Source organism: Engystomops pustulosus, chromosome 1 (assembly GCF_040894005.1).
Source record: "Engystomops pustulosus chromosome 1, aEngPut4.maternal, whole genome shotgun sequence".
NCBI classification, from domain to species: Eukaryota; Metazoa; Chordata; class Amphibia; order Anura; family Leptodactylidae; genus Engystomops; species Engystomops pustulosus.
The window spans coordinates 118,209,647-118,232,906 of NC_092411.1; the positions used below are offsets into that span (position 1 = coordinate 118,209,647).

At 35.9% G+C, this 23,260-nt stretch overlaps 35 non-coding genes across 35 annotated transcripts; all 35 read left to right on the forward strand.

The window, feature by feature from the left end:
* The first annotated feature begins 288 nt into the window (after positions 1-288).
* TRNAT-CGU (transfer RNA threonine (anticodon CGU)) lies at positions 289-361 on the forward strand. Its single transcript has one exon. It is a non-coding gene; the product is annotated as a tRNA-Thr (tRNA).
* A 594-nt stretch (positions 362-955) lies between these two features.
* On the forward strand, positions 956-1,028 carry TRNAT-CGU (transfer RNA threonine (anticodon CGU)). The gene has a single exon. It is a non-coding gene; the product is annotated as a tRNA-Thr (tRNA).
* Positions 1,029-1,623: 595 nt separating this feature from the next.
* TRNAT-CGU (transfer RNA threonine (anticodon CGU)) lies at positions 1,624-1,696 on the forward strand. The gene has a single exon. It is a non-coding gene; the product is annotated as a tRNA-Thr (tRNA).
* Positions 1,697-2,291: 595 nt separating this feature from the next.
* Positions 2,292-2,364, forward strand: TRNAT-CGU (transfer RNA threonine (anticodon CGU)). Its single transcript has one exon. It is a non-coding gene; the product is annotated as a tRNA-Thr (tRNA).
* A 595-nt stretch (positions 2,365-2,959) lies between these two features.
* TRNAT-CGU (transfer RNA threonine (anticodon CGU)) lies at positions 2,960-3,032 on the forward strand. The gene has a single exon. It is a non-coding gene; the product is annotated as a tRNA-Thr (tRNA).
* A 595-nt stretch (positions 3,033-3,627) lies between these two features.
* Positions 3,628-3,700, forward strand: TRNAT-CGU (transfer RNA threonine (anticodon CGU)). The gene has a single exon. It is a non-coding gene; the product is annotated as a tRNA-Thr (tRNA).
* A 595-nt stretch (positions 3,701-4,295) lies between these two features.
* On the forward strand, positions 4,296-4,368 carry TRNAT-CGU (transfer RNA threonine (anticodon CGU)). The gene has a single exon. It is a non-coding gene; the product is annotated as a tRNA-Thr (tRNA).
* A 594-nt stretch (positions 4,369-4,962) lies between these two features.
* TRNAT-CGU (transfer RNA threonine (anticodon CGU)) lies at positions 4,963-5,035 on the forward strand. Its single transcript has one exon. It is a non-coding gene; the product is annotated as a tRNA-Thr (tRNA).
* A 595-nt stretch (positions 5,036-5,630) lies between these two features.
* On the forward strand, positions 5,631-5,703 carry TRNAT-CGU (transfer RNA threonine (anticodon CGU)). The gene has a single exon. It is a non-coding gene; the product is annotated as a tRNA-Thr (tRNA).
* Positions 5,704-6,298: 595 nt separating this feature from the next.
* On the forward strand, positions 6,299-6,371 carry TRNAT-CGU (transfer RNA threonine (anticodon CGU)). Its single transcript has one exon. It is a non-coding gene; the product is annotated as a tRNA-Thr (tRNA).
* A 593-nt stretch (positions 6,372-6,964) lies between these two features.
* TRNAT-CGU (transfer RNA threonine (anticodon CGU)) lies at positions 6,965-7,037 on the forward strand. The gene has a single exon. It is a non-coding gene; the product is annotated as a tRNA-Thr (tRNA).
* A 595-nt stretch (positions 7,038-7,632) lies between these two features.
* On the forward strand, positions 7,633-7,705 carry TRNAT-CGU (transfer RNA threonine (anticodon CGU)). The gene has a single exon. It is a non-coding gene; the product is annotated as a tRNA-Thr (tRNA).
* A 595-nt stretch (positions 7,706-8,300) lies between these two features.
* Positions 8,301-8,373, forward strand: TRNAT-CGU (transfer RNA threonine (anticodon CGU)). The gene has a single exon. It is a non-coding gene; the product is annotated as a tRNA-Thr (tRNA).
* A 595-nt stretch (positions 8,374-8,968) lies between these two features.
* TRNAT-CGU (transfer RNA threonine (anticodon CGU)) lies at positions 8,969-9,041 on the forward strand. Its single transcript has one exon. It is a non-coding gene; the product is annotated as a tRNA-Thr (tRNA).
* A 595-nt stretch (positions 9,042-9,636) lies between these two features.
* TRNAT-CGU (transfer RNA threonine (anticodon CGU)) lies at positions 9,637-9,709 on the forward strand. Its single transcript has one exon. It is a non-coding gene; the product is annotated as a tRNA-Thr (tRNA).
* A 595-nt stretch (positions 9,710-10,304) lies between these two features.
* Positions 10,305-10,377, forward strand: TRNAT-CGU (transfer RNA threonine (anticodon CGU)). Its single transcript has one exon. It is a non-coding gene; the product is annotated as a tRNA-Thr (tRNA).
* A 595-nt stretch (positions 10,378-10,972) lies between these two features.
* TRNAT-CGU (transfer RNA threonine (anticodon CGU)) lies at positions 10,973-11,045 on the forward strand. Its single transcript has one exon. It is a non-coding gene; the product is annotated as a tRNA-Thr (tRNA).
* A 595-nt stretch (positions 11,046-11,640) lies between these two features.
* On the forward strand, positions 11,641-11,713 carry TRNAT-CGU (transfer RNA threonine (anticodon CGU)). Its single transcript has one exon. It is a non-coding gene; the product is annotated as a tRNA-Thr (tRNA).
* A 595-nt stretch (positions 11,714-12,308) lies between these two features.
* On the forward strand, positions 12,309-12,381 carry TRNAT-CGU (transfer RNA threonine (anticodon CGU)). The gene has a single exon. It is a non-coding gene; the product is annotated as a tRNA-Thr (tRNA).
* Positions 12,382-12,976: 595 nt separating this feature from the next.
* On the forward strand, positions 12,977-13,049 carry TRNAT-CGU (transfer RNA threonine (anticodon CGU)). The gene has a single exon. It is a non-coding gene; the product is annotated as a tRNA-Thr (tRNA).
* A 595-nt stretch (positions 13,050-13,644) lies between these two features.
* TRNAT-CGU (transfer RNA threonine (anticodon CGU)) lies at positions 13,645-13,717 on the forward strand. Its single transcript has one exon. It is a non-coding gene; the product is annotated as a tRNA-Thr (tRNA).
* Positions 13,718-14,311: 594 nt separating this feature from the next.
* Positions 14,312-14,384, forward strand: TRNAT-CGU (transfer RNA threonine (anticodon CGU)). Its single transcript has one exon. It is a non-coding gene; the product is annotated as a tRNA-Thr (tRNA).
* A 595-nt stretch (positions 14,385-14,979) lies between these two features.
* Positions 14,980-15,052, forward strand: TRNAT-CGU (transfer RNA threonine (anticodon CGU)). The gene has a single exon. It is a non-coding gene; the product is annotated as a tRNA-Thr (tRNA).
* A 595-nt stretch (positions 15,053-15,647) lies between these two features.
* Positions 15,648-15,720, forward strand: TRNAT-CGU (transfer RNA threonine (anticodon CGU)). Its single transcript has one exon. It is a non-coding gene; the product is annotated as a tRNA-Thr (tRNA).
* Positions 15,721-16,313: 593 nt separating this feature from the next.
* On the forward strand, positions 16,314-16,386 carry TRNAT-CGU (transfer RNA threonine (anticodon CGU)). The gene has a single exon. It is a non-coding gene; the product is annotated as a tRNA-Thr (tRNA).
* Positions 16,387-16,981: 595 nt separating this feature from the next.
* TRNAT-CGU (transfer RNA threonine (anticodon CGU)) lies at positions 16,982-17,054 on the forward strand. The gene has a single exon. It is a non-coding gene; the product is annotated as a tRNA-Thr (tRNA).
* A 595-nt stretch (positions 17,055-17,649) lies between these two features.
* Positions 17,650-17,722, forward strand: TRNAT-CGU (transfer RNA threonine (anticodon CGU)). The gene has a single exon. It is a non-coding gene; the product is annotated as a tRNA-Thr (tRNA).
* A 595-nt stretch (positions 17,723-18,317) lies between these two features.
* Positions 18,318-18,390, forward strand: TRNAT-CGU (transfer RNA threonine (anticodon CGU)). Its single transcript has one exon. It is a non-coding gene; the product is annotated as a tRNA-Thr (tRNA).
* A 595-nt stretch (positions 18,391-18,985) lies between these two features.
* On the forward strand, positions 18,986-19,058 carry TRNAT-CGU (transfer RNA threonine (anticodon CGU)). Its single transcript has one exon. It is a non-coding gene; the product is annotated as a tRNA-Thr (tRNA).
* A 595-nt stretch (positions 19,059-19,653) lies between these two features.
* TRNAT-CGU (transfer RNA threonine (anticodon CGU)) lies at positions 19,654-19,726 on the forward strand. The gene has a single exon. It is a non-coding gene; the product is annotated as a tRNA-Thr (tRNA).
* Positions 19,727-20,321: 595 nt separating this feature from the next.
* TRNAT-CGU (transfer RNA threonine (anticodon CGU)) lies at positions 20,322-20,394 on the forward strand. The gene has a single exon. It is a non-coding gene; the product is annotated as a tRNA-Thr (tRNA).
* A 595-nt stretch (positions 20,395-20,989) lies between these two features.
* TRNAT-CGU (transfer RNA threonine (anticodon CGU)) lies at positions 20,990-21,062 on the forward strand. The gene has a single exon. It is a non-coding gene; the product is annotated as a tRNA-Thr (tRNA).
* A 595-nt stretch (positions 21,063-21,657) lies between these two features.
* Positions 21,658-21,730, forward strand: TRNAT-CGU (transfer RNA threonine (anticodon CGU)). Its single transcript has one exon. It is a non-coding gene; the product is annotated as a tRNA-Thr (tRNA).
* Positions 21,731-22,325: 595 nt separating this feature from the next.
* On the forward strand, positions 22,326-22,398 carry TRNAT-CGU (transfer RNA threonine (anticodon CGU)). The gene has a single exon. It is a non-coding gene; the product is annotated as a tRNA-Thr (tRNA).
* A 595-nt stretch (positions 22,399-22,993) lies between these two features.
* On the forward strand, positions 22,994-23,066 carry TRNAT-CGU (transfer RNA threonine (anticodon CGU)). The gene has a single exon. It is a non-coding gene; the product is annotated as a tRNA-Thr (tRNA).
* Positions 23,067-23,260: the final 194 nt, after the last annotated feature.

Below are 23,260 nucleotides of genomic sequence, written 5' to 3' on the forward strand. Positions count from 1 at the left end.
CTGAAACCAGAAAAAAGAAAAATGTTTTGCTTTTTATATGCAGCAAGTAAAAAGACAAAAGGCAAAAAAGGGAAGAGTGTTGTGGCATTACTCGGTTAAAAGATCATTTTGGGCAATGTCAACTTTATTAAAATAGGAAGACTATTCTTTTGTTTTAGTAGATGCTTAACTTGTATTTTCTAATATCCATTAATTCACAATTTTGCTACAAGAAGATGAATAGTTTATTGCTGGACAAATGGTGGTTCCTAGGACGCGGGAAAGGTACACATGGTGTACAGTATTCCTGGCTTCATAGCTCAGAGGTTAGAGCACTGGTCTCGTAACCCAGGGGTCGCGAGTTCGAATCTCGCTGAAGCCTTTGTGTTACCTCCCCCAATTCTGATCTTATTACTTTATACATAAACAATAATACTGGGTAACTTTGTGTAAAATATTGGGGAGCAACAATTGTTGCAAAATTAAAGTGGTGTCCTCCGAAAAGATATTGGACTTGCAAAGAATGAAAAAACTGGCAATAAAAAAACCTGCAACCAAATGGTGCTAAATGCTAAACCTTTTCTCAATTTCACAGCATTTGGACTTTTATTTTTGGCTTGTGAGAAAATAAAATTGGTGACAGTAGGAAGTACAGATAATCTCACAGAAAACAAGCTCTCACACATCTCTGAAACCAGAAAAAAGAAAAATGTTTTGCTTTTTATATGCAGCAAGTAAAAAGACTAAAGGCAAAAAGTGGAAAAGTGCTGTGGCATTACGTGGTTAAAAGATCATTTTGGGCAATGTCAACTTCATTAAAATAGGAAGACTATTCTTTTGTTTTAGTAGATGCTTAACTTGTATTTTCTAATATCCATTAATTCACAATTTTGCTACAAGAAGACAAATAGTTTATTGCTGGACAAATGGTGGTTCCTAGGACGCGGGAAAGGTACACATGGTGTACGGTATTCCTGGCTTCATAGCTCAGAGGTTAGAGCACTGGTCTCGTAAACCAGGGGTCGCGAGTTTGAATCTCGCTGAAGCCTTTGTGTTACCTCACCCAATTCTGATCTTATTACTTTATACATAAACAATAATACTGGGTAACTTTGTGTAAAATATTGGGGAGCAACAATTGTTGCAAAATTAAAGTGGTGTCCTCCGAAAAGATATTGGACTTTCAAAGAATGAAAAAAACTGGCAATAAAAAAACCTACAACCAAATGGTGCTAAATGCTAAACCTTTTGTCAATTTCACAGCATTTGGACTTTTATTTTTGGCTTGTGAGAAAATAAAAGTGGTGACAGTAGGAAGTACAGATAATCTCACAGAAAACAAGCTCTCACACATCTCTGAAACCAGAAAAAAGAAAAATGTTTTGCTTTTTATATGCAGCAAGTAAAAAGACAAAAGGCAAAAAGTGGAAAAGTGTTGTGGCATTACGTGGTTAAAAGATCATTTTGGGCAATGTCAACTTCATTAAAATAGGAAGACTATTCTTTTGTTTTAGTAGATGCTTAACTTGTATTTTCTAATATCCATTAATTCACAATTTTGCTACAAGAAGACGAATAGTTTATTGCTGGACAAATGGTGGTTCCTAGGATGCGGGAAAGGTACACATTGTGTATTGTATTCCTGGCTTCATAGCTCAGAGGTTAGAGCATTGGTCTCGTAAACCAGGGGTCGCGAGTTCGAATCTCGCTGAAGCCTTTGTGTTACCTCACCCAATTCTGATCTTATTACTTTATACATAAACAATAATACTGGGTAACTTTGTGTAAAATATTGGGGAGCAACAATTGTTGCAAAATTAAAGTGGTGTCCTCCGAAAAGATATTGGACTTTCAAAGAATGAAAAAAACTGGCAATAAAAAAACCTGCAACCAAACGGTGCTAAATGCTAAACCTTTTGTCAATTTCACAGCATTTGGACTTTTATTTTTGGCTTGTGAGAAAATAAAAGTGGTGACAGTAGGAAGTACAGATAATCTCACAGAAAACAAGCTCTCACACATCTCTGAAACCAGAAAAAAGAAAAATGTTTTGCTTTTTATATGCAGCAAGTAAAAAGACAAAAGGCAAAAAGGGGAAGAGTGTTGTGGCATTACACGGTTAAAAGATCATTTTGGGCAATGTCAACTTCATTAAAATAGGAAGACTATTCTTTTGTTTTAGTAGATGCTTAACTTGTATTTTCTAATATCCATTAATTCACAATTTTGCTACAAGAAGACGAACAGTTTATTGCTGGACAAATGGTGGTGCCTACGACGCGGGAAAGGTACACATGGTGTACAGAATTCCTGGCTTCATAGCTCAGAGGTTAGAGCACTGGTCTCGTAAACCAGGGGTCGCGAGTTCGAATCTCGCTGAAGCCTTTGTGTTAACTCACCCAATTCTGATCTTATTACTTTATACATAAACAATAATACTGGGTAACTTTGTGTAAAATATTGGGGAGCAACAATTGTTGCAAAATTAAAGTGGTGTCCTCCGAAAAGATATTGGACTTTCAAAGAATGAAAAAAACTGGCAATAAAAAAACCTGCAACCAAATGGTGCTAAATGCTAAATCTTTTATCAATTTCACAGCATTTGGACTTTTATTTTTGGCTTGTGAGAAAATAAAAGTGGTGACAGTAGGAAGTACAGATAATCTCACAGAAAACAAGCTCTCACACATCTCTGAAACCAGAAAAAAGAAAAATGTTTTGCTTTTTATATGCAGCAAGTAAAAAGACAAAAGGCAAAAAGGGGAAGAGTGTTGTGGCATTACGTGGTTAAAAGATCATTTTGGGCAATGTCAACTTTATTAAAATAGGAAGACTATTCTTTTGTTTTAGTAGATGCTTAACTTGTATTTTCTAATATCCATTAATTCACAATTTTGCTACAAGAAGACGAACAGTTTATTGCTGGACAAATGGTGGTTCCTACAACGCGGGAAAGGTACACATGGTGTACTGTATTCCTGGCTTCATAGCTCAGAGGTTAGAGCACTGGTCTCGTAAACCAGGGGTCGCGAGTTCAAATCTCGCTGAAGCCTTTGTGTTACCTCACCCAATTCTGATCTTATTACTTTATACATAAACAATAATACTGGGTAACTTTGTGTAAAATATTGGGGAGCAACAATTGTTGCAAAATTAAAGTGGTGTCCTCCGAAAAGATATTGGACTTTCAAAGAATGAAAAAAACTGGCAATAAAAAAACCTACAACCAAATGGTGCTAAATGCTAAACCTTTTGTCAATTTCACAGCATTTGGACTTTTATTTTTGGCTTGTGAGAAAATAAAAGTGGTGACAGTATGAAGTACAGATAATCTCACAGAAAACAAGCTCTCACACATCTCTGAAACCAGAAAAAAGAAAAATGTTTTGCTTTTTATATGCAGCAAGTAAAAAGACAAAAGGCAAAAAGCGGAAGAGTGTTGTGGCATTACGCGGTTAAAAGATCATTTTGGGCAATGTCAACTTCATTAAAATAGGAAGACTATTCTTTTGTTTTAGTAGATGCTTAACTTGTATTTTCTAATATCCATTAATTCACAATTTTGCTACAAGAAGACGAAAAGTTTATTGCTGGACAAATGGTGGTTCATAGGACGCGGGAAAGGTACACATGGTGTACAGTATTCCTGGCTTCATAGCTCAGAGGTTAGAGCACTGGTCTCGTAAACCAGGGGTCGCGAGTTCGAATCTCGCTGAAGCCTTTGTGTTACCTCACCCAATTCTGATCTTATTACTTTATACATAAACAATAATACTGGGTAACTTTGTGTAAAATATTGGGGAGCAACAATTGTTGCAAAATTAAAGTGGTGTCCTCCGAAAAGATATTGGACTTTCACAGAATGAAAAAAACTGGCAATAAAAAAACCTGCAACCAAATGGTGCTAAATGCTAAATCTTTTATCAATTTCACAGCATTTGGACTTTTATTTTTGGCTTGTGAGAAAATAAAAGTGGTGACAGTAGGAAGTACAGATAATCTCACAGAAAACAAGCTCTCACACATCTCTGAAACCAGAAAAAAGAAAAATGTTTTGCTTTTTATATGCAGCAAGTAAAAAGACAAAAGGCAAAAAGGGGAAGAGTGTTGTGGCATTACTCGGTTAAAAGATCATTTTGGGCAATGTCAACTTCATTAAAATAGGAAGACTATTCTTTTGTTTTAGTAGATGCTTAACTTGTATTTTCTAATATCCATTAATTCACAATTTTGCTACAAGAAGACGAACAGTTTATTGCTGGACAAATGGTGGTGCCTACGACGCGGTAAAGGTACACATGGTGTACTGTATTCCTGGCTTCATAGCTCAGAGGTTAGAGCACTGGTCTCGTAAACCAGGGGTCGCGAGTTCGAATCTCGCTGAAGCCTTTGTGTTACCTCACCCAATTCGCATCTTATTACTTTATACATAAACAATAATACTGGGTAACTTTGTGTAAAATATTGGGGAGCAAAAATTGTTGCAGAATTAAAGTGGTGTCCTCCGAAAAGATATTGGACTTTCAAAGAATGAAAAAACTGGCAATAAAAAAACCTGCAACCAAATGGTGCTAAATGCTAAATCTTTTGTCAATTTCACAGCATTTGGACTTTTGTTTTTGGCTTGTGAGAAAATAAAAGTGGTGACAGTAGGAAGTACAGATAATCTCACAGAAAACAAGCTCTCACACATCTCTGAAACCAGAAAAAAGAAAAATGTTTTGCTTTTTATATGCAGCAAGTAAAAAGACAAAAGGCAAAAAGGGGAAGAGTGTTGTGGCATTACGTGGTTAAAAGATCATTTTGGGCAATGTCAACTTTATTAAAATAGGAAGACTATTCTTTTGTTTTAGTAGATGCTTAACTTGTATTTTCTAATATCCATTAATTCACAATTTTGCTACAAGAAGACGAACAGTTTATTGCTGGACAAATGGTGGTTCCTACAACGCGGGAAAGGTACACATGGTGTACTGTATTCCTGGCTTCATAGCTCAGAGGTTAGAGCACTGGTCTCGTAAACCAGGGGTCGCGAGTTCAAATCTCGCTGAAGCCTTTGTGTTACCTCACCCAATTCTGATCTTATTACTTTATACATAAACAATAATACTGGGTAACTTTGTGTAAAATATTGGGGAGCAACAATTGTTGCAAAATTAAAGTGGTGTCCTCCGAAAAGATATTGGACTTTCAAAGAATGAAAAAAACTGGCAATAAAAAAACCCACAACCAAATGGTGCTAAATGCTAAACCTTTTGTCAATTTCACAGCATTTGGACTTTTATTTTTGGCTTGTGAGAAAATAAAAGTGGTGACAGTATGAAGTACAGATAATCTCACAGAAAACAAGCTCTCACACATCTCTGAAACCAGAAAAAAGAAAAATGTTTTGCTTTTTATATGCAGCAAGTAAAAAGACAAAAGGCAAAAAGCGGAAGAGTGTTGTGGCATTACGCGGTTAAAAGATCATTTTGGGCAATGTCAACTTCATTAAAATAGGAAGACTATTCTTTTGTTTTAGTAGATGCTTAACTTGTATTTTCTAATATCCATTAATTCACAATTTTGCTACAAGAAGACGAAAAGTTTATTGCTGGACAAATGGTGGTTCATAGGACGCGGGAAAGGTACACATGGTGTACAGTATTCCTGGCTTCATAGCTCAGAGGTTAGAGCACTGGTCTCGTAAACCAGGGGTCGCGAGTTCGAATCTCGCTGAAGCCTTTGTGTTACCTCACCCAATTCTGATCTTATTACTTTATACATAAACAATAATACTGGGTAACTTTGTGTAAAATATTGGGGAGCAACAATTGTTGCAAAATTAAAGTGGTGTCCTCCGAAAAGATATTGGACTTTCAAAGAATGAAAAAAACTGGCAATAAAAAAACCTGCGACCAAATGGTGCTAAATGCTAAATCTTTTGTCAATTTCACAGCATTTGGACTTTTATTTTTGGCTTGTGAGAAAATAAAAGTGGTGACAGTAGGAAGTACAGATAATCTCACAGAAAACAAGCTCTCACACATCTCTGAAACCAGAAAAAAGAAAAATGTTTTGCTTTTTATATGCAGCAAGTAAAAAGACAAAAGGCAAAAAGTGGAAAAGTGTTGTGGCATTACGTGGTTAAAAGATCATTTTGGGCAATGTCAACTTCATTAAAATAGGAAGACTATTCTTTTGTTTTAGTAGATGCTTAACTTGTATTTTCTAATATCCATTAATTCACAATTTTGCTACAAGAAGACGAACAGTTTATTGCTGGACAAATGGTGGTGCCTACGACGCGGGACAGGTACACATGGTGTACAGAATTCCTGGCTTCATAGCTCAGAGGTTAGAGCACTGGTCTCGTAAACCAGGGGTCGCGAGTTCAAATCTCGCTGAAGCCTTTGTGTTACCTCACCCAATTCTGATCTTATTACTTTATACATAAACAATAATACTGGGTAACTTTGTGTAAAATATTGGGGAGCAACAATTGTTGCAGAATTAAAGTGGTGTCCTCCGAAAAGATATTGGACTTTCAAAGAATGAAAAAACTGGCAATAAAAAACCTGCAACCAAATGGTGCTAAATGCTAAATCTTTTGTCAATTTCACAGCATTTGGACTTTTGTTTTTGGCTTGTGAGAAAATAAAAGTGGTGACAGTAGGAAGTACAGATAATCTCACAGAAAACAAGCTCTCACACATCTCTGAAACCAGAAAAAAGAAAAATGTTTTGCTTTTTATATGCAGCAAGTAAAAAGACAAAAGGCAAAAAGGGGAAGAGTGTTGTGGCATTACGTGGTTAAAAGAGCATTTTGGGCAATGTCAACTTTATTAAAATAGGAAGACTATTCTTTTGTTTTAGTAGATGCTTAACTTGTATTTTCTAATATCCATTAATTCACAATTTTGCTACAAGAAGACGAACAGTTTATTGCTGGACAAATGGTGGTTCCTACAACGCGGGAAAGGTACACATGGTGTACTGTATTCCTGGCTTCATAGCTCAGAGGTTAGAGCACTGGTCTCGTAAACCAGGGGTCGCGAGTTCGAATCTCGCTGAAGCCTTTGTGTTACCTCCCCCAATTCTGATCTTATTACTTTATACATAAACAATAATACTGGGTAACTTTGTGTAAAATATTGGGGAGCAACAATTGTTGCAAAATTAAAGTGGTGTCCTCCGAAAAGATATTGGACTTTCAAAGAATGAAAAAAACTGGCAATAAAAAAACCTACAACCAAATGGTGCTAAATGCTAAACCTTTTGTCAATTTCACAGCATTTGGACTTTTATTTTTGGCTTGTGAGAAAATAAAAGTGGTGACAGTAGGAAGTACAGATAATCTCACAGAAAACAAGCTCTCACACATCTCTGAAACCAGAAAAAAGAAAAATGTTTTGCTTTTTATATGCAGCAAGTAAAAAGACAAAAGGCAAAAAGTGGAAAAGTGTTGTGGCATTACGTGGTTAAAAGATCATTTTGGGCAATGTCAACTTCATTAAAATAGGAAGACTATTCTTTTGTTTTAGTAGATGCTTAACTTGTATTTTCTAATATCCATTAATTCACAATTTTGCTACAAGAAGATGAATAGTTTATTGCTGGACAAATGGTGGTTCCTAGGATGCGGGAAAGGTACACATTGTGTATTGTATTCCTGGCTTCATAGCTCAGAGGTTAGAGCATTGGTCTCGTAAACCAGGGGTCGCGAGTTCGAATCTCGCTGAAGCCTTTGTGTTACCTCACCCAATTCTGATCTTATTACTTTATACATAAACAATAATACTGGGTAACTTTGTGTAAAATATTGGGGAGCAACAATTGTTGCAAAATTAAAGTGGTGTCCTCCGAAAAGATATTGGACTTTCAAAGAATGAAAAAAACTGGCAATAAAAAAACCTGCAACCAAACGGTGCTAAATGCTAAACCTTTTGTCAATTTCACAGCATTTGGACTTTTATTTTTGGCTTGTGAGAAAATAAAAGTGGTGACAGTAGGAAGTACAGATAATCTCACAGAAAACAAGCTCTCACACATCTCTGAAACCAGAAAAAAGAAAAATGTTTTGCTTTTTATATGCAGCAAGTAAAAAGACAAAAGGCAAAAAGGGGAAGAGTGTTGTGGCATTACACGGTTAAAAGATCATTTTGGGCAATGTCAACTTCATTAAAATAGGAAGACTATTCTTTTGTTTTAGTAGATGCTTAACTTGTATTTTCTAATATCCATTAATTCACAATTTTGCTACAAGAAGACGAATAGTTTATTGCTGGACAAATGGTGGTTCCTAGGATGCGGGAAAGGTACACATCGTGTATTGTATTCCTGGCTTCATAGCTCAGAGGTTAGAGCATTGGTCTCGTAAACCAGGGGTCGCGAGTTCGAATCTCGCTGAAGCCTTTGTGTTACCTCACCCAATTCTGATCTTATTACTTTATACATAAACAATAATACTGGGTAACTTTGTGTAAAATATTGGGGAGCAACAATTGTTGCAAAATTAAAGTGGTGTCCTCCGAAAAGATATTGGACTTTCAAAGAATGAAAAAAACTGGCAATAAAAAAACCTGCAACCAAACGGTGCTAAATGCTAAACCTTTTGTCAATTTCACAGCATTTGGACTTTTATTTTTGGCTTGTGAGAAAATAAAAGTGGTGACAGTAGGAAGTACAGATAATCTCACAGAAAACAAGCTCTCACACATCTCTGAAACCAGAAAAAAGAAAAATGTTTTGCTTTTTATATGCAGCAAGTAAAAAGACAAAAGGCAAAAAGTGGAAAAGTGTTGTGGCATTACGTGGTTAAAAGATCATTTTGGGCAATGTCAACTTCATTAAAATAGGAAGACTATTCTTTTGTTTTAGTAGATGCTTAACTTGTATTTTCTAATATCCATTAATTCACAATTTTGCTACAAGAAGATGAATAGTTTATTGCTGGACAAATGGTGGTTCCTAGGATGCGGGAAAGGTACACATTGTGTATTGTATTCCTGGCTTCATAGCTCAGAGGTTAGAGCATTGGTCTCGTAAACCAGGGGTCGCGAGTTCGAATCTCGCTGAAGCCTTTGTGTTACCTCACCCAATTCTGATCTTATTACTTTATACATAAACAATAATACTGGGTAACTTTGTGTAAAATATTGGGGAGCAACAATTGTTGCAAAATTAAAGTGGTGTCCTCCGAAAAGATATTGGACTTTCAAAGAATGAAAAAAACTGGCAATAAAAAAACCTGCAACCAAACGGTGCTAAATGCTAAACCTTTTGTCAATTTCACAGCATTTGGACTTTTATTTTTGGCTTGTGAGAAAATAAAAGTGGTGACAGTAGGAAGTACAGATAATCTCACAGAAAACAAGCTCTCACACATCTCTGAAACCAGAAAAAAGAAAAATGTTTTGCTTTTTATATGCAGCAAGTAAAAAGACAAAAGGCAAAAAGGGGAAGAGTGTTGTGGCATTACACGGTTAAAAGATCATTTTGGGCAATGTCAACTTCATTAAAATAGGAAGACTATTCTTTTGTTTTAGTAGATGCTTAACTTGTATTTTCTAATATCCATTAATTCACAATTTTGCTACAAGAAGACGAATAGTTTATTGCTGGACAAATGGTGGTTCCTAGGATGCCGGAAAGGTACACATCGTGTATTGTATTCCTGGCTTCATAGCTCAGAGGTTAGAGCATTGGTCTCGTAAACCAGGGGTCGCGAGTTCGAATCTCGCTGAAGCCTTTGTGTTACCTCACCCAATTCTGATCTTATTACTTTATACATAAACAATAATACTGGGTAACTTTGTGTAAAATATTGGGGAGCAACAATTGTTGCAAAATTAAAGTGGTGTCCTCCGAAAAGATATTGGACTTTCAAAGAATGAAAAAAACTGGCAATAAAAAAACCTGCAACCAAACGGTGCTAAATGCTAAACCTTTTGTCAATTTCACAGCATTTGGACTTTTATTTTTGGCTTGTGAGAAAATAAAAGTGGTGACAGTAGGAAGTACAGATAATCTCACAGAAAACAAGCTCTCACACATCTCTGAAACCAGAAAAAAGAAAAATGTTTTGCTTTTTATATGCAGCAAGTAAAAAGACAAAAGGCAAAAAGGGGAAGAGTGTTGTGGCATTACACGGTTAAAAGATCATTTTGGGCAATGTCAACTTCATTAAAATAGGAAGACTATTCTTTTGTTTTAGTAGATGCTTAACTTGTATTTTCTAATATCCATTAATTCACAATTTTGCTACAAGAAGACGAACAGTTTATTGCTGGACAAATGGTGGTGCCTACGACGCGGGAAAGGTACACATGGTGTACAGAATTCCTGGCTTCATAGCTCAGAGGTTAGAGCACTGGTCTCGTAAACCAGGGGTCGCGAGTTCGAATCTCGCTGAAGCCTTTGTGTTACCTCCCCCAATTCTGATCTTATTACTTTATACATAAACAATAATACTGGGTAACTTTGTGTAAAATATTGGGGAGCAACAATTGTTGCAAAATTAAAGTGGTGTCCTCCGAAAAGATATTGGACTTTCAAAGAATGAAAAAAACTGGCAATAAAAAAACCTACAACCAAATGGTGCTAAATGCTAAACCTTTTGTCAATTTCACAGCATTTGGACTTTTATTTTTGGCTTGTGAGAAAATAAAAGTGGTGACAGTAGGAAGTACAGATAATCTCACAGAAAACAAGCTCTCACACATCTCTGAAACCAGAAAAAAGAAAAATGTTTTGCTTTTTATATGCAGCAAGTAAAAAGACAAAAGGCAAAAAGTGGAAAAGTGTTGTGGCATTACGTGGTTAAAAGATCATTTTGGGCAATGTCAACTTCATTAAAATAGGAAGACTATTCTTTTGTTTTAGTAGATGCTTAACTTGTATTTTCTAATATCCATTAATTCACAATTTTGCTACAAGAAGATGAATAGTTTATTGCTGGACAAATGGTGGTTCCTAGGATGCGGGAAAGGTACACATTGTGTATTGTATTCCTGGCTTCATAGCTCAGAGGTTAGAGCATTGGTCTCGTAAACCAGGGGTCGCGAGTTCGAATCTCGCTGAAGCCTTTGTGTTACCTCACCCAATTCTGATCTTATTACTTTATACATAAACAATAATACTGGGTAACTTTGTGTAAAATATTGGGGAGCAACAATTGTTGCAAAATTAAAGTGGTGTCCTCCGAAAAGATATTGGACTTTCAAAGAATGAAAAAAACTGGCAATAAAAAAACCTGCAACCAAACGGTGCTAAATGCTAAACCTTTTGTCAATTTCACAGCATTTGGACTTTTATTTTTGGCTTGTGAGAAAATAAAAGTGGTGACAGTAGGAAGTACAGATAATCTCACAGAAAACAAGCTCTCACACATCTCTGAAACCAGAAAAAAGAAAAATGTTTTGCTTTTTATATGCAGCAAGTAAAAAGACAAAAGGCAAAAAGGGGAAGAGTGTTGTGGCATTACACGGTTAAAAGATCATTTTGGGCAATGTCAACTTCATTAAAATAGGAAGACTATTCTTTTGTTTTAGTAGATGCTTAACTTGTATTTTCTAATATCCATTAATTCACAATTTTGCTACAAGAAGACGAATAGTTTATTGCTGGACAAATGGTGGTTCCTAGGATGCGGGAAAGGTACACATCGTGTATTGTATTCCTGGCTTCATAGCTCAGAGGTTAGAGCATTGGTCTCGTAAACCAGGGGTCGCGAGTTCGAATCTCGCTGAAGCCTTTGTGTTACCTCACCCAATTCTGATCTTATTACTTTATACATAAACAATAATACTGGGTAACTTTGTGTAAAATATTGGGGAGCAACAATTGTTGCAAAATTAAAGTGGTGTCCTCCGAAAAGATATTGGACTTTCAAAGAATGAAAAAAACTGGCAATAAAAAAACCTGCAACCAAACGGTGCTAAATGCTAAACCTTTTGTCAATTTCACAGCATTTGGACTTTTATTTTTGGCTTGTGAGAAAATAAAAGTGGTGACAGTAGGAAGTACAGATAATCTCACAGAAAACAAGCTCTCACACATCTCTGAAACCAGAAAAAAGAAAAATGTTTTGCTTTTTATATGCAGCAAGTAAAAAGACAAAAGGCAAAAAGTGGAAAAGTGTTGTGGCATTACGTGGTTAAAAGATCATTTTGGGCAATGTCAACTTCATTAAAATAGGAAGACTATTCTTTTGTTTTAGTAGATGCTTAACTTGTATTTTCTAATATCCATTAATTCACAATTTTGCTACAAGAAGATGAATAGTTTATTGCTGGACAAATGGTGGTTCCTAGGATGCGGGAAAGGTACACATTGTGTATTGTATTCCTGGCTTCATAGCTCAGAGGTTAGAGCATTGGTCTCGTAAACCAGGGGTCGCGAGTTCGAATCTCGCTGAAGCCTTTGTGTTACCTCACCCAATTCTGATCTTATTACTTTATACATAAACAATAATACTGGGTAACTTTGTGTAAAATATTGGGGAGCAACAATTGTTGCAAAATTAAAGTGGTGTCCTCCGAAAAGATATTGGACTTTCAAAGAATGAAAAAAACTGGCAATAAAAAAACCTACAACCAAATGGTGCTAAATGCTAAACCTTTTGTCAATTTCACAGCATTTGGACTTTTATTTTTGGCTTGTGAGAAAATAAAAGTGGTGACAGTATGAAGTACAGATAATCTCACAGAAAACAAGCTCTCACACATCTCTGAAACCAGAAAAAAGAAAAATGTTTTGCTTTTTATATGCAGCAAGTAAAAAGACAAAAGGCAAAAAGCGGAAGAGTGTTGTGGCATTACGCGGTTAAAAGATCATTTTGGGCAATGTCAACTTCATTAAAATAGGAAGACTATTCTTTTGTTTTAGTAGATGCTTAACTTGTATTTTCTAATATCCATTAATTCACAATTTTGCTACAAGAAGACGAAAAGTTTATTGCTGGACAAATGGTGGTTCATAGGACGCGGGAAAGGTACACATGGTGTACAGTATTCCTGGCTTCATAGCTCAGAGGTTAGAGCACTGGTCTCGTAAACCAGGGGTCGCGAGTTCGAATCTCGCTGAAGCCTTTGTGTTACCTCACCCAATTCTGATCTTATTACTTTATACATAAACAATAATACTGGGTAACTTTGTGTAAAATATTGGGGAGCAACAATTGTTGCAAAATTAAAGTGGTGTCCTCCGAAAAGATATTGGACTTTCACAGAATGAAAAAAACTGGCAATAAAAAAACCTGCAACCAAATGGTGCTAAATGCTAAATCTTTTATCAATTTCACAGCATTTGGACTTTTATTTTTGGCTTGTGAGAAAATAAAAGTGGTGACAGTAGGAAGTACAGATAATCTCACAGAAAACAAGCTCTCACACATCTCTGAAACCAGAAAAAAGAAAAATGTTTTGCTTTTTATATGCAGCAAGTAAAAAGACAAAAGGCAAAAAGGGGAAGAGTGTTGTGGCATTACTCGGTTAAAAGATCATTTTGGGCAATGTCAACTTCATTAAAATAGGAAGACTATTCTTTTGTTTTAGTAGATGCTTAACTTGTATTTTCTAATATCCATTAATTCACAATTTTGCTACAAGAAGACGAACAGTTTATTGCTGGACAAATGGTGGTGCCTACGACGCGGTAAAGGTACACATGGTGTACTGTATTCCTGGCTTCATAGCTCAGAGGTTAGAGCACTGGTCTCGTAAACCAGGGGTCGCGAGTTCGAATCTCGCTGAAGCCTTTGTGTTACCTCACCCAATTCGCATCTTATTACTTTATACATAAACAATAATACTGGGTAACTTTGTGTAAAATATTGGGGAGCAAAAATTGTTGCAGAATTAAAGTGGTGTCCTCCGAAAAGATATTGGACTTTCAAAGAATGAAAAAACTGGCAATAAAAAAACCTGCAACCAAATGGTGCTAAATGCTAAATCTTTTGTCAATTTCACAGCATTTGGACTTTTGTTTTTGGCTTGTGAGAAAATAAAAGTGGTGACAGTAGGAAGTACAGATAATCTCACAGAAAACAAGCTCTCACACATCTCTGAAACCAGAAAAAAGAAAAATGTTTTGCTTTTTATATGCAGCAAGTAAAAAGACAAAAGGCAAAAAGGGGAAGAGTGTTGTGGCATTACGTGGTTAAAAGATCATTTTGGGCAATGTCAACTTTATTAAAATAGGAAGACTATTCTTTTGTTTTAGTAGATGCTTAACTTGTATTTTCTAATATCCATTAATTCACAATTTTGCTACAAGAAGACGAACAGTTTATTGCTGGACAAATGGTGGTTCCTACAACGCGGGAAAGGTACACATGGTGTACTGTATTCCTGGCTTCATAGCTCAGAGGTTAGAGCACTGGTCTCGTAAACCAGGGGTCGCGAGTTCAAATCTCGCTGAAGCCTTTGTGTTACCTCACCCAATTCTGATCTTATTACTTTATACATAAACAATAATACTGGGTAACTTTGTGTAAAATATTGGGGAGCAACAATTGTTGCAAAATTAAAGTGGTGTCCTCCGAAAAGATATTGGACTTTCAAAGAATGAAAAAAACTGGCAATAAAAAAACCCACAACCAAATGGTGCTAAATGCTAAACCTTTTGTCAATTTCACAGCATTTGGACTTTTATTTTTGGCTTGTGAGAAAATAAAAGTGGTGACAGTATGAAGTACAGATAATCTCACAGAAAACAAGCTCTCACACATCTCTGAAACCAGAAAAAAGAAAAATGTTTTGCTTTTTATATGCAGCAAGTAAAAAGACAAAAGGCAAAAAGCGGAAGAGTGTTGTGGCATTACGCGGTTAAAAGATCATTTTGGGCAATGTCAACTTCATTAAAATAGGAAGACTATTCTTTTGTTTTAGTAGATGCTTAACTTGTATTTTCTAATATCCATTAATTCACAATTTTGCTACAAGAAGACGAAAAGTTTATTGCTGGACAAATGGTGGTTCATAGGACGCGGGAAAGGTACACATGGTGTACAGTATTCCTGGCTTCATAGCTCAGAGGTTAGAGCACTGGTCTCGTAAACCAGGGGTCGCGAGTTCGAATCTCGCTGAAGCCTTTGTGTTACCTCACCCAATTCTGATCTTATTACTTTATACATAAACAATAATACTGGGTAACTTTGTGTAAAATATTGGGGAGCAACAATTGTTGCAAAATTAAAGTGGTGTCCTCCGAAAAGATATTGGACTTTCAAAGAATGAAAAAAACTGGCAATAAAAAAACCTGCGACCAAATGGTGCTAAATGCTAAATCTTTTGTCAATTTCACAGCATTTGGACTTTTATTTTTGGCTTGTGAGAAAATAAAAGTGGTGACAGTAGGAAGTACAGATAATCTCACAGAAAACAAGCTCTCACACATCTCTGAAACCAGAAAAAAGAAAAATGTTTTGCTTTTTATATGCAGCAAGTAAAAAGACAAAAGGCAAAAAGTGGAAAAGTGTTGTGGCATTACGTGGTTAAAAGATCATTTTGGGCAATGTCAACTTCATTAAAATAGGAAGACTATTCTTTTGTTTTAGTAGATGCTTAACTTGTATTTTCTAATATCCATTAATTCACAATTTTGCTACAAGAAGACGAACAGTTTATTGCTGGACAAATGGTGGTGCCTACGACGCGGGACAGGTACACATGGTGTACAGAATTCCTGGCTTCATAGCTCAGAGGTTAGAGCACTGGTCTCGTAAACCAGGGGTCGCGAGTTCAAATCTCGCTGAAGCCTTTGTGTTACCTCACCCAATTCTGATCTTATTACTTTATACATAAACAATAATACTGGGTAACTTTGTGTAAAATATTGGGGAGCAACAATTGTTGCAGAATTAAAGTGGTGTCCTCCGAAAAGATATTGGACTTTCAAAGAATGAAAAAACTGGCAATAAAAAACCTGCAACCAAATGGTGCTAAATGCTAAATCTTTTGTCAATTTCACAGCATTTGGACTTTTGTTTTTGGCTTGTGAGAAAATAAAAGTGGTGACAGTAGGAAGTACAGATAATCTCACAGAAAACAAGCTCTCACACATCTCTGAAACCAGAAAAAAGAAAAATGTTTTGCTTTTTATATGCAGCAAGTAAAAAGACAAAAGGCAAAAAGGGGAAGAGTGTTGTGGCATTACGTGGTTAAAAGAGCATTTTGGGCAATGTCAACTTTATTAAAATAGGAAGACTATTCTTTTGTTTTAGTAGATGCTTAACTTGTATTTTCTAATATCCATTAATTCACAATTTTGCTACAAGAAGACGAACAGTTTATTGCTGGACAAATGGTGGTTCCTACAACGCGGGAAAGGTACACATGGTGTACTGTATTCCTGGCTTCATAGCTCAGAGGTTAGAGCACTGGTCTCGTAAACCAGGGGTCGCGAGTTCGAATCTCGCTGAAGCCTTTGTGTTACCTCCCCCAATTCTGATCTTATTACTTTATACATAAACAATAATACTGGGTAACTTTGTGTAAAATATTGGGGAGCAACAATTGTTGCAAAATTAAAGTGGTGTCCTCCGAAAAGATATTGGACTTTCAAAGAATGAAAAAAACTGGCAATAAAAAAACCTACAACCAAATGGTGCTAAATGCTAAACCTTTTGTCAATTTCACAGCATTTGGACTTTTATTTTTGGCTTGTGAGAAAATAAAAGTGGTGACAGTAGGAAGTACAGATAATCTCACAGAAAACAAGCTCTCACACATCTCTGAAACCAGAAAAAAGAAAAATGTTTTGCTTTTTATATGCAGCAAGTAAAAAGACAAAAGGCAAAAAGTGGAAAAGTGTTGTGGCATTACGTGGTTAAAAGATCATTTTGGGCAATGTCAACTTCATTAAAATAGGAAGACTATTCTTTTGTTTTAGTAGATGCTTAACTTGTATTTTCTAATATCCATTAATTCACAATTTTGCTACAAGAAGATGAATAGTTTATTGCTGGACAAATGGTGGTTCCTAGGATGCGGGAAAGGTACACATTGTGTATTGTATTCCTGGCTTCATAGCTCAGAGGTTAGAGCATTGGTCTCGTAAACCAGGGGTCGCGAGTTCGAATCTCGCTGAAGCCTTTGTGTTACCTCACCCAATTCTGATCTTATTACTTTATACATAAACAATAATACTGGGTAACTTTGTGTAAAATATTGGGGAGCAACAATTGTTGCAAAATTAAAGTGGTGTCCTCCGAAAAGATATTGGACTTTCAAAGAATGAAAAAAACTGGCAATAAAAAAACCTGCAACCAAACGGTGCTAAATGCTAAACCTTTTGTCAATTTCACAGCATTTGGACTTTTATTTTTGGCTTGTGAGAAAATAAAAGTGGTGACAGTAGGAAGTACAGATAATCTCACAGAAAACAAGCTCTCACACATCTCTGAAACCAGAAAAAAGAAAAATGTTTTGCTTTTTATATGCAGCAAGTAAAAAGACAAAAGGCAAAAAGGGGAAGAGTGTTGTGGCATTACACGGTTAAAAGATCATTTTGGGCAATGTCAACTTCATTAAAATAGGAAGACTATTCTTTTGTTTTAGTAGATGCTTAACTTGTATTTTCTAATATCCATTAATTCACAATTTTGCTACAAGAAGACGAATAGTTTATTGCTGGACAAATGGTGGTTCCTAGGATGCGGGAAAGGTACACATCGTGTATTGTATTCCTGGCTTCATAGCTCAGAGGTTAGAGCATTGGTCTCGTAAACCAGGGGTCGCGAGTTCGAATCTCGCTGAAGCCTTTGTGTTACCTCACCCAATTCTGATCTTATTACTTTATACATAAACAATAATACTGGGTAACTTTGTGTAAAATATTGGGGAGCAACAATTGTTGCAAAATTAAAGTGGTGTCCTCCGAAAAGATATTGGACTTTCAAAGAATGAAAAAAACTGGCAATAAAAAAACCTGCAACCAAACGGTGCTAAATGCTAAACCTTTTGTCAATTTCACAGCATTTGGACTTTTATTTTTGGCTTGTGAGAAAATAAAAGTGGTGACAGTAGGAAGTACAGATAATCTCACAGAAAACAAGCTCTCACACATCTCTGAAACCAGAAAAAAGAAAAATGTTTTGCTTTTTATATGCAGCAAGTAAAAAGACAAAAGGCAAAAAGTGGAAAAGTGTTGTGGCATTACGTGGTTAAAAGATCATTTTGGGCAATGTCAACTTCATTAAAATAGGAAGACTATTCTTTTGTTTTAGTAGATGCTTAACTTGTATTTTCTAATATCCATTAATTCACAATTTTGCTACAAGAAGATGAATAGTTTATTGCTGGACAAATGGTGGTTCCTAGGATGCGGGAAAGGTACACATTGTGTATTGTATTCCTGGCTTCATAGCTCAGAGGTTAGAGCATTGGTCTCGTAAACCAGGGGTCGCGAGTTCGAATCTCGCTGAAGCCTTTGTGTTACCTCACCCAATTCTGATCTTATTACTTTATACATAAACAATAATACTGGGTAACTTTGTGTAAAATATTGGGGAGCAACAATTGTTGCAAAATTAAAGTGGTGTCCTCCGAAAAGATATTGGACTTTCAAAGAATGAAAAAAACTGGCAATAAAAAAACCTGCAACCAAACGGTGCTAAATGCTAAACCTTTTGTCAATTTCACAGCATTTGGACTTTTATTTTTGGCTTGTGAGAAAATAAAAGTGGTGACAGTAGGAAGTACAGATAATCTCACAGAAAACAAGCTCTCACACATCTCTGAAACCAGAAAAAAGAAAAATGTTTTGCTTTTTATATGCAGCAAGTAAAAAGACAAAAGGCAAAAAGGGGAAGAGTGTTGTGGCATTACACGGTTAAAAGATCATTTTGGGCAATGTCAACTTCATTAAAATAGGAAGACTATTCTTTTGTTTTAGTAGATGCTTAACTTGTATTTTCTAATATCCATTAATTCACAATTTTGCTACAAGAAGACGAATAGTTTATTGCTGGACAAATGGTGGTTCCTAGGATGCCGGAAAGGTACACATCGTGTATTGTATTCCTGGCTTCATAGCTCAGAGGTTAGAGCATTGGTCTCGTAAACCAGGGGTCGCGAGTTCGAATCTCGCTGAAGCCTTTGTGTTACCTCACCCAATTCTGATCTTATTACTTTATACATAAACAATAATACTGGGTAACTTTGTGTAAAATATTGGGGAGCAACAATTGTTGCAAAATTAAAGTGGTGTCCTCCGAAAAGATATTGGACTTTCAAAGAATGAAAAAAACTGGCAATAAAAAAACCTGCAACCAAACGGTGCTAAATGCTAAACCTTTTGTCAATTTCACAGCATTTGGACTTTTATTTTTGGCTTGTGAGAAAATAAAAGTGGTGACAGTAGGAAGTACAGATAATCTCACAGAAAACAAGCTCTCACACATCTCTGAAACCAGAAAAAAGAAAAATGTTTTGCTTTTTATATGCAGCAAGTAAAAAGACAAAAGGCAAAAAGGGGAAGAGTGTTGTGGCATTACACGGTTAAAAGATCATTTTGGGCAATGTCAACTTCATTAAAATAGGAAGACTATTCTTTTGTTTTAGTAGATGCTTAACTTGTATTTTCTAATATCCATTAATTCACAATTTTGCTACAAGAAGACGAACAGTTTATTGCTGGACAAATGGTGGTGCCTACGACGCGGGAAAGGTACACATGGTGTACAGAATTCCTGGCTTCATAGCTCAGAGGTTAGAGCACTGGTCTCGTAAACCAGGGGTCGCGAGTTCGAATCTCGCTGAAGCCTTTGTGTTACCTCCCCCAATTCTGATCTTATTACTTTATACATAAACAATAATACTGGGTAACTTTGTGTAAAATATTGGGGAGCAACAATTGTTGCAAAATTAAAGTGGTGTCCTCCGAAAAGATATTGGACTTTCAAAGAATGAAAAAAACTGGCAATAAAAAAACCTACAACCAAATGGTGCTAAATGCTAAACCTTTTGTCAATTTCACAGCATTTGGACTTTTATTTTTGGCTTGTGAGAAAATAAAAGTGGTGACAGTAGGAAGTACAGATAATCTCACAGAAAACAAGCTCTCACACATCTCTGAAACCAGAAAAAAGAAAAATGTTTTGCTTTTTATATGCAGCAAGTAAAAAGACAAAAGGCAAAAAGTGGAAAAGTGTTGTGGCATTACGTGGTTAAAAGATCATTTTGGGCAATGTCAACTTCATTAAAATAGGAAGACTATTCTTTTGTTTTAGTAGATGCTTAACTTGTATTTTCTAATATCCATTAATTCACAATTTTGCTACAAGAAGATGAATAGTTTATTGCTGGACAAATGGTGGTTCCTAGGATGCGGGAAAGGTACACATTGTGTATTGTATTCCTGGCTTCATAGCTCAGAGGTTAGAGCATTGGTCTCGTAAACCAGGGGTCGCGAGTTCGAATCTCGCTGAAGCCTTTGTGTTACCTCACCCAATTCTGATCTTATTACTTTATACATAAACAATAATACTGGGTAACTTTGTGTAAAATATTGGGGAGCAACAATTGTTGCAAAATTAAAGTGGTGTCCTCCGAAAAGATATTGGACTTTCAAAGAATGAAAAAAACTGGCAATAAAAAAACCTGCAACCAAACGGTGCTAAATGCTAAACCTTTTGTCAATTTCACAGCATTTGGACTTTTATTTTTGGCTTGTGAGAAAATAAAAGTGGTGACAGTAGGAAGTACAGATAATCTCACAGAAAACAAGCTCTCACACATCTCTGAAACCAGAAAAAAGAAAAATGTTTTGCTTTTTATATGCAGCAAGTAAAAAGACAAAAGGCAAAAAGGGGAAGAGTGTTGTGGCATTACACGGTTAAAAGATCATTTTGGGCAATGTCAACTTCATTAAAATAGGAAGACTATTCTTTTGTTTTAGTAGATGCTTAACTTGTATTTTCTAATATCCATTAATTCACAATTTTGCTACAAGAAGACGAATAGTTTATTGCTGGACAAATGGTGGTTCCTAGGATGCGGGAAAGGTACACATCGTGTATTGTATTCCTGGCTTCATAGCTCAGAGGTTAGAGCATTGGTCTCGTAAACCAGGGGTCGCGAGTTTGAATCTCGCTGAAGCCTTTGTGTTACCTCACCCAATTCTGATCTTATTACTTTATACATAAACAATAATACTGGGTAACTTTGTGTAAAATATTGGGGAGCAACAATTGTTGCAAAATTAAAGTGGTGTCCTCCGAAAAGATATTGGACTTTCAAAGAATGAAAAAAACTGGCAATAAAAAAACCTGCAACCAAACGGTGCTAAATGCTAAACCTTTTGTCAATTTCACAGCATTTGGACTTTTATTTTTGGCTTGTGAGAAAATAAAAGTGGTGACAGTAGGAAGTACAGATAATCTCACAGAAAACAAGCTCTCACACATCTCTGAAACCAGAAAAAAGAAAAATGTTTTGCTTTTTATATGCAGCAAGTAAAAAGACAAAAGGCAAAAAGTGGAAAAGTGTTGTGGCATTACGTGGTTAAAAGATCATTTTGGGCAATGTCAACTTCATTAAAATAGGAAGACTATTCTTTTGTTTTAGTAGATGCTTAACTTGTATTTTCTAATATCCATTAATTCACAATTTTGCTACAAGAAGATGAATAGTTTATTGCTGGACAAATGGTGGTTCCTAGGATGCGGGAAAGGTACACATTGTGTATTGTATTCCTGGCTTCATAGCTCAGAGGTTAGAGCATTGGTCTCGTAAACCAGGGGTCGCGAGTTCGAATCTCGCTGAAGCCTTTGTGTTACCTCACCCAATTCTGATCTTATTACTTTATACATAAACAATAATACTGGGTAACTTTGTGTAAAATATTGGGGAGCAACAATTGTTGCAAAATTAAAGTGGTGTCCTCCGAAAAGATATTGGACTTTCAAAGAATGAAAAAAACTGGCAATAAAAAAACCTGCAACCAAACGGTGCTAAATGCTAAACCTTTTGTCAATTTCACAGCATTTGGACTTTTATTTTTGGCTTGTGAGAAAATAAAAGTGGTGACAGTAGGAAGTACAGATAATCTCACAGAAAACAAGCTCTCACACATCTCTGAAACCAGAAAAAAGAAAAATGTTTTGCTTTTTATATGCAGCAAGTAAAAAGACAAAAGGCAAAAAGGGGAAGAGTGTTGTGGCATTACACGGTTAAAAGATCATTTTGGGCAATGTCAACTTCATTAAAATAGGAAGACTATTCTTTTGTTTTAGTAGATGCTTAACTTGTATTTTCTAATATCCATTAATTCACAATTTTGCTACAAGAAGACGAATAGTTTATTGCTGGACAAATGGTGGTTCCTAGGATGCCGGAAAGGTACACATCGTGTATTGTATTCCTGGCTTCATAGCTCAGAGGTTAGAGCATTGGTCTCGTAAACCAGGGGTCGCGAGTTCGAATCTCGCTGAAGCCTTTGTGTTACCTCACCCAATTCTGATCTTATTACTTTATACATAAACAATAATACTGGGTAACTTTGTGTAAAATATTGGGGAGCAACAATTGTTGCAAAATTAAAGTGGTGTCCTCCGAAAAGATATTGGACTTTCAAAGAATGAAAAAAACTGGCAATAAAAAAACCTGCAACCAAACGGTGCTAAATGCTAAACCTTTTGTCAATTTCACAGCATTTGGACTTTTATTTTTGGCTTGTGAGAAAATAAAAGTGGTGACAGTAGGAAGTACAGATAATCTCACAGAAAACAAGCTCTCACACATCTCTGAAACCAGAAAAAAGAAAAATGTTTTGCTTTTTATATGCAGCAAGTAAAAAGACAAAAGGCAAAAAGGGGAAGAGTGTTGTGGCATTACACGGTTAAAAGATCATTTTGGGCAATGTCAACTTCATTAAAATAGGAAGACTATTCTTTTGTTTTAGTAGATGCTTAACTTGTATTTTCTAATATCCATTAATTCACAATTTTGCTACAAGAAGACGAACAGTTTATTGCTGGACAAATGGTGGTGCCTACGACGCGGGAAAGGTACACATGGTGTACAGAATTCCTGGCTTCATAGCTCAGAGGTTAGAGCACTGGTCTCGTAAACCAGGGGTCGCGAGTTCGAATCTCGCTGAAGCCTTTGTGTTACCTCACCCAATTCTGATCTTATTACTTTATACATAAACAATAATACTGGGTAACTTTGTGTAAAATATTGGGGAGCAACAATTGTTGCAAAATTAAAGTGGTGTCCTCCGAAAAGATATTGGACTTTCAAAGAATGAAAAAAACTGGCAATAAAAAAACCTGCAACCAAATGGTGCTAAATGCTAA